This window comes from Ochotona curzoniae, unplaced genomic scaffold (assembly GCF_017591425.1).
Source record: "Ochotona curzoniae isolate NIBS_2020 unplaced genomic scaffold, NIBS_Ocur_1.0 scaffold_1852, whole genome shotgun sequence".
Lineage (NCBI taxonomy): Eukaryota > Metazoa > Chordata > Mammalia > Lagomorpha > Ochotonidae > Ochotona > Ochotona curzoniae.
In genome coordinates this window covers 46,798,762-46,805,723 of record NW_024467087.1, presented here as the reverse complement: position 1 = coordinate 46,805,723, position 6,962 = coordinate 46,798,762, and the positions used below count along the sequence as shown (strand labels likewise).

Here is a 6,962-nt window from a genome sequence, read left to right as displayed (position 1 = left end):
TAATGATTTTACTTGTCAAAACAACTGAAAAGGATCAGTGAGTTTATGCTGTTCAATTTCATTTTCTCTATAGCTTTTGTTCAAACAGTTTGGAGTGCAAATGTATTTTGATCATGCAAAATCACTTGATATAAAGAATTTTTAATAATGTTTAGAAATGTGTTTATGGAAATCTTAAATGATCTGAGACAATCTAATTTTGCAAACCTCATTGTGGAGAGGAAAGTGTCTGAATATTAAATACATTATTTCTCTACAGGATTTTTATAATTTGAAAGATTTATAGGCTAGAATTTCCTCATCTTACAGCTTACTGTTAAGAGTTTATTTGAATTTGTTTTAATGACTGTATTGGTTCAGTTTCCCTTGTCTCAATAGATGATGTTACTTCCTAAATCCTACTAGTAATTGAAACAAATTGGAATATTGCTAGAAGATTTCTTCAATCTGATCTCTTTTCTTCAGGAAGCATCAATTTTCAAACAATTAGTTACCATAGCTAATACAATAAGGTTTGGGTTACCAACATAAAAACAGGAACTTTGAACACCATACTGGTTTTTCTCTGAATGGCACTGGGAAAAAAATGTATTTTGCTTTCTTGTTATGAGTACTTGATAACATTCTTTTGTCCAAAACTGGGATTTCAACATCTGTATCATGATTTCAGATGGTAAGGATAGGAAAACAAGTTAAATAAAACCTCATAAAATATATCTGATGACCACAGTGCATACATATATTTGTATGTTGACACATAAGTAGATGCAGTGTGATATGTGGCTCAATATTAGTACCATGTATCAAAATTAGATATTGTCTTGATATTTAATATGATAACATGGATGATTTTGGTCCTACAAAAATATTTCAGAAAAATGTATTTCAATAATCTTTTTAGGTTTCTTTCGACTCTGTATTTGTTGTAGTTTATTTTTTTTTACATAACACTGCAGCCTGAATTGAGTAAGAGTATAACTTTAGCAGACCATAGGAAATCGTATTTAAATTATACCAATACATGATAAATGCTAATGAATCTGTATATTTTTGAGACTGTCAAATTAAAATGGCTTGATTAAATTTATCTGTAGGTGCTTTATATTTTTTGGTAGTCATTCAGAATTGAATCTTTTCAGGTTTTTTTCCTCAGCAATTTTCTTATTGGAATAAAAATGCATGGGTACAGATAGAACATTTGTTATGGGTATGAGTGAACACTGAAATGAATGTGGTCCTTTTAAGATCTCTTAGCTTGTAAGTATCAGTGATTAAAAGTGATTTAAACAGTGGTTCATGTATTTGATTATCACATTCCTTTATATATTGTCTTTCTACCTCAACAGTCACGGTTAATAAGCATCATTCTATCAAAAAATAAATGCTAGAAATATACTTGGACAATTTATTTAATTTTAATAGTCTATGCATGGCATTTTTTTGTGTTTCAATAGGAGTCATTGCTACTGAAATAGACATGAATTTTCCCTTAATTTGTTTCCATTGTCAGTTTTATAATACAGCTGGTAAAAAAATATATGAAGGCCACATATGACAATCTCTGGGATACACTTTGTCACTTCACATGTCATCATTTGCTAAGGTATAATTGATTTTGACAAAATTGCAAATACTAATCATAACAACTTACAAATTAAATGAAATCACTTTCAAATTTCAGTGACATTTTTCATCTAGTAAAAAAAAAACTCTACTAAAACTTTATGGAACCAGAGAAGATTTGAACTAACCAATGCAATGTTGAGCAAGCACAACAAAGCTAACTTTAAAATATGTTAAAAAGCTGCAATAATTAAATTACATGGCATTGGTGTGAAGACAAATTCATAGATCAATGCTACAGAACAGATTCTAAAAGAAAGCCCATGCCTCTAGTGACAAATGATGTTCAACAAAGGTTCCAAGAATATGCACTGGAAAAAAAGAAAATTCTTTAGTAAATAAATATTGCTGTTGAATTTGCATATCTATATGTTAAAAATGAAACTAACCCTCATCTCTCATTTTGCAGAAATATCAAATTGAAATGAACAAAAACCTGTAAATGAGAAACCTGAAACTGAAACTACTAGAAGAAAATGTAAAGTCTTTAGACATTGAAATGGACAAGGAGTTTTTAGAATAGATCCCAGAATCAGAGGAAACAAGAGCAAAAATAGATTAATAATATTTCAAAGTAAAGAGCTTCTCTACAGCAACATAAACAATTAACAGAATGTAGGGACTGCCCACAGAATGGCAGAAAGTGTTTGTAAATCATAAAACTCACAAAGTATTGGGACTGACACAGTGACCTAGTGGCTAATGTCCTCACCTTGAACGTGTCAGGGCGCCAGTTCTAATTCCAGTGGCCCCACTTCCCATCCAGCTCCTTGCTTGTGGTCTGGGAAAACAGTTGAGCATGGCCCAAAGTCTTGGGACCCTGCACCCATTTGGGAGACCCAGAAGAGCTCTTGGCTCCTGGCTTTGGATCGGCTCAGCTTTGACTGCCGCAGTCACTTGGGAAATGAATCATCGGAAGGAAGCTCTTCCTCTCTGTCTTTCCTCTATGTATATCTGACTTTGCAATTAAAAAAAAAAATCTTAAAAAAAAAACTCAGTATAATTTAAAATAGAGAGTATATTTAAACAGATATTTCTCAAAGGATGGGCGAAAAATAGGAAACAAGCATGTGGAAAAATATGTTGAACATCCTAAACATCAGGAAAATGCAAATCAAAACTACAATTAGCTATCATCACTCTATAGTTAGATTGGTTATTGTCAGAAAGGCATAAGAGGATGTTGAAGAGGATTTGGAGAAAAAAGAATGCTTACACACTGGTGGTAGAAATATAAATTAGTAAAGCACTATGCGGAACAATCTGGCAAAACAAAACAAACATAACAACAAAACAACAACAACAACAAAACTAAAGATAGATCTAATATAGGATCTGGCAATCCGTCTCCTGTGTAAAGTCAAGTCAGTCTGTTGAGGCAAACTCTCCAATCCCATATTCATTGCAGCATTATTCATAATGGCCAAGGAGCAGAAAAAAGCTGTATGTTCACCCACTGGTAAATAGGTAAAGAAAATGTGATACCTATTTACAATAGAACGTTGCTCAGCCATCAAATGCATACCATTTTATTTGCGACAACATGAATGAAACTAGAGGCCATTATGGTAAGTGAATTAAAGCATGAAAAGAAAGATAAATATCATATAATCTCAGTGAAGTGGAATCCTTCAAAAAAGTGATTTCATAGAAATTAAAAGTAAAATGATAATTACCAGAGACTGGAGATGGTAGGGAGGAGTATATGTAAAAGGTTGATTAATGGTTACTAAGTTAGATAGTAACCATTGATGGTTACTGTAGCCGGCAGTAGTAAATATTTTGGAGCTCTATTGTATAATGGTGTGACTATAGATAATGTAATGCTTTCCTAAATGTTTTCAAAAATCTAGAAGATAGGATATTGGATTTTTTTCTCCATAAACAAATGTTAATTGTTTGATGAGATATATTTATCCTGATTGTACACCACACATGTACCAAATTATTAAGTGGAATCCATAAACATGTATAGGCCAGTTATTTTTCAAACTGCAATTTTTTTCTAATTTAAACATGTCAAATTTCATCTCATTATAAAAATGAAAAAGAGATGAATTTAGATGCCCTGTGAAATGATAGTCACTGCTTCATCATTATGTGGGTACTTTGTGAAGATGCAATTTTCCAGTTATCAGTTACATTCTGACATAATTTTACATTGTATTTCAGAGTAGATTTAAATTTTCGTTTAAAGATATACATTTATTTTATTTATTTAGAGAGTCAGATTTACAGAAAAGGTTGGACAAAGGGACAAAGATCTTTTTTTAAAGATTTATTTTTATTGGAAAGTCAGATATCTAGAGAGGAGGAGATACAAAGAGAAAGAACTTCCGTCCGATGATTCACTGCCTAAGTGGCCACAATGGCTGGAGCTGAGCCAATCTGAAGACACGAGCCTGGAGCCTGGAGCCTGGAGCCTATTCCAGGTCCCTCACATGGATTCAGGTTCCCAAGGCTTTGGGTCTTCTTTGACTTCCTTCCCAGGCCACAAGCAGAGAGCCAGATGGCAAGAGGAGCTGTTGGGATCAGAACCGGTACTCATATGACATCCTGGTGCAGACAAGGCAAGGGTTTTAGCTGCTAGGCCATGGTGCTGGGCACCCAAAATCTTCTGTGTCCTGGTTCACTCCCCATAAGGCCACAATGGTGAGAGCTAAGCTGATATGAAGCCAGGAGCAAGGAGTTTCTTCTGGGTCTTTCACACAGGTGCAGGATCCCGAGTCTTTGGGACATCCTCTACTGCTTTCCCAGGCCACAAGCAGTGAGTTGGAGGGGGAATTAGGGCTCCTGGAACACAAACCGGCACCCATATGGAGTCTCAGAGCACACAAGGCAAAGATTTAGCTACTGAGCCATCACACCGGGTCCATGTTTAACGTTGACAAAAAAAGTTTGGGAAAGCACTAATGTATATTCGTCATCCCTGCTATCCTTTTTAAATCTCACATTATTATCTTTGTCACAATTGATCAATGACAGCAACTTCCCCTATTTAACATAAAAACTTCAATTCTTTCCATCCCATCCAGCCTTTAGCAATAAACATGATGTGCTCAGATTGAGATGCTGTTTTTGTTTTAAATTTTTGTTTTGTTTTAATTTCAGCATCCACATACAATTGAGAAATGTAATAATTTGTCATTCTGTGTTTTATTTCACTCAACATTATGTCTTACAGTTCTATTTTGCTGAAAACTACAGAATTTCACATTTTTTCTTCATAACTGAATAGTATTGCATTGTGTATGTATGCCACAGTTACTTTGTTATCTAAAGGCTGACACTTTGTTGAATCCATATTTTTGCTATAAATATTCAGTAGGTATCCCTTTGTCACAATGAATTCACATCTTTAGGGTATATAACCAGTAACAGGATTTCCAGCTCATATGGAAGCTCTATTTCTGTGTGTGTGTGTGTCTTTGTTTTTATTTTATTTAAAGAAAACTACATAACATTATTGCATATCTATTAATGGCTTTCATCACCTTGGCTTAAATTTTCAAGTAAGACAAGAAAATTAAGTAAAATTTTGGGCTAGGCGGTCTGCCTCCAGCTTAGGCAAAGGTGCGCTGATTCCTGGTCCATCTCCTGCCTGGCTGCCTGACCCAGCCCCGCCATAACTTCAGCTTTGGAAGATCTACGGAAAGATCTAGGAGAGGTAAAAGTGTTACTGGAAGAGCATACTAGCAAAAGAGTACGTGATGCCCTTACAACAGAAAAAGCCAAAACTGAGACTGAAGTAAGAACAAGATGCAGTAGAACACACGAAAAAGCAGAACTTGTGGCAGTGACAAGCCAGATGCTCCCATCACAGCAGGGTACACAGTGAAAATCAGCAATTATGGATGGGATCAGTCAGATAAGTTTGTGAAAATCTACATTACACGTACCGGAGTTCACCAGGTTCCTCTGGAGAATGTGCAGGTGCATTTCACAGAGAGGTCATTTGATCTTTTGGTGAAGAATCTAAATGGCAAGAGTTACTCCATGATTGTAAACAATCTGTTAAAACCCATCTCTGTGGAAGGCAGTTCCAAAAATGTCAAGACAGGTACAGTTTTAATCTTATGCAGGAAAAAAGCAGAAAACACATGATGGGACTGACAGATGCAGGCGGAAAAACAATGCAACAAGGAGAAGCCCTCATACGATGCAGAAGCAGATCCTAATGAAGGGTTCATGAATGTTCTAAAGAAAATCTATGAAGTTGGAGATGATGATATGAAGTGAACTGTTAATAAAGCCTGGGTAGAATCTAAAGAGAAACAAGCCAAAATGATACACAGAATTCTGAGACTTTACAGTTGGGCAGCTGAGATGAGGAACTGCTGTGTCCAGTAGGGGAATATTGGTGAGCTGCATATATAGACTTGAAATATATAAATTTTAACTATTCACACAGCCTTCCAAGTAAAGGCAATGAATTCTCCATTTCCTACTGGAAGATTTATTTAAATAAAATATGCTTATTAAACATTTCCTGTAAAGATGTTCATTAGTACCGTGGTTTTTCAGAAAGGGTTATATTGCATTCTCATGTAAAATCTAAAAGGCCTAATGAGAATGCTTTGTTACTTGTATTTTTGTTAAGAGGTAGAAAACATTTAGTGACATTAGCTTTCATCATTGTCAGAAAATGCCGAGTAAAACCCAAATTTGTGCCTCTGCTTACAAGTTGCTTTGGTTGGATCCTGTCCCCAGCTGAAGGAGTGCCGTGCTGTGTGCCATCACCATGCCCTGACAGATCCAGCAGACCGCTCCTGTGTCTGAATGCAATGTTTATGTATGGATATAAATTTACTTATACATCTGAACATCATGAGACAAGCATCTTTGTGCCATTTTAGCAAAATCCCTTCTATTCCTGTGTTCAATAAAATTAGATTTCTATTTTAAAAAATAAGATAAACTATTGGGATAGAAAACTTCAGGATGTTTTGTACTATGCTTTGTGCCTCTATAAAGGAATATTTGAGATTGAATAATTTCTAAAAGAACACATTTATTTCATCTCAATTGTGGAGGTTAGAATAAAAAAGACACAGTAACAGAATAAGTGAGGAACTTTTTTTCTGGAACTTCATGTGATAGAAAGCAAAAGGACAACAGTAGAGATAAATACTATACCCTGAGAATCAGAGAAATATTTGCAAATCATTTCTATGATAAGGAGTTAACATTCAAAATATATAATGGTTGGTAAAACACAACAACAAATGGCTCAATTTAAAAAATGGACAATTGACTTGAAAACTCATTTCCCTAGGAAGATATATAAATGACCAATAAGCACATGAACAGATGTTCTGACATTATTAATCATCAGAGAA

At 34.8% G+C, this 6,962-nt stretch overlaps 1 pseudogene; it reads left to right on the top strand.

Moving 5' to 3' along the window:
• Positions 1–3,166: 3,166 nt before the first annotated feature.
• LOC121169110 lies at positions 3,167–6,239 on the top strand (annotated as a pseudogene).
• Positions 6,240–6,962: the final 723 nt, after the last annotated feature.